The following is a 969-nucleotide window of genomic DNA, read 5'->3' on the forward strand; positions in this document are numbered from 1 at the left end:
AAAAAAAACTTTTACCTTTACTCTGAATTTTTGTTGACTAAATATCTACTCTAATTTAGTCTACTAAAATTAATAGAATCAACATAAATATATTGCGACTAAAACTAAATCTTATTTTAGTCAAAAGACTAAGACTAGATTAAAATTCTCTGTCAAAATTAACACTGCTTATCATAAAAACGTGTCTGCAGTCAATGTGAAGATCCCATCTTCTCTTCTCCAGCACCTGAAGTAGACATAGGAACAGATGAGGGTTTAGTGCAGCAGAGCTGCTGTGATGAAAGCAGGTTCATTAATTCAAACAGTCTGTCTGTGACAGTTTGATTGACAGATTTAACAGGAGAAATACTCAGAAATGCAAAAACAAAATTATTTCTTGTTACATTTGTTCTCTTTCAGATGAAAAATGCCACACATACATGTTCAAACCTCCAAAAACAGGATTTATTAGGGGGCTTGGGGGGATTTTACACCCCAACCACTTAGTATCTCCAAACTTGCCCTCCCTGATATTCAGTTTGCACCCCCAACAGGGGGCGGGCTAGATCCGGCCCTGATACTCCATACCAGCAGGTGGGGTAATGAACCTCGACGTTGTGTGCCATTTGCCACAAAACGACACAAGAAGAAAACAAAAGAGACGGCATGATAGACAGTTTTGAGAAAAAAAAGGTCAAAATATTAGGGCTGTCAGATTAACACGTTAAAAACGCGTTAATCTGACATGTGCTTGACGCCGACAATTTTTTTGACGCATTAATCGCGGATTTTCTCATACATACCTTTCCACACAGGCGTCCCTCATCGTCCTCCAACTCACCGGCTGCTCTCACTAGATCACGGGCAGGTCTCCAACCACCGAGCTGCTAGATAGAACCGGCCCGGCGCTAGGACCTGGAGAGCTCCTGCACCCTAACCCGGCTCCGGTTCGCGTCCAGTACTACGTCTGGTGGTACCGGCTCGCGTCCG

Source organism: Oryzias melastigma, linkage group LG5 (assembly GCF_002922805.2).
Source record: "Oryzias melastigma strain HK-1 linkage group LG5, ASM292280v2, whole genome shotgun sequence".
NCBI lineage: Eukaryota > Metazoa > Chordata > Actinopteri > Beloniformes > Adrianichthyidae > Oryzias > Oryzias melastigma.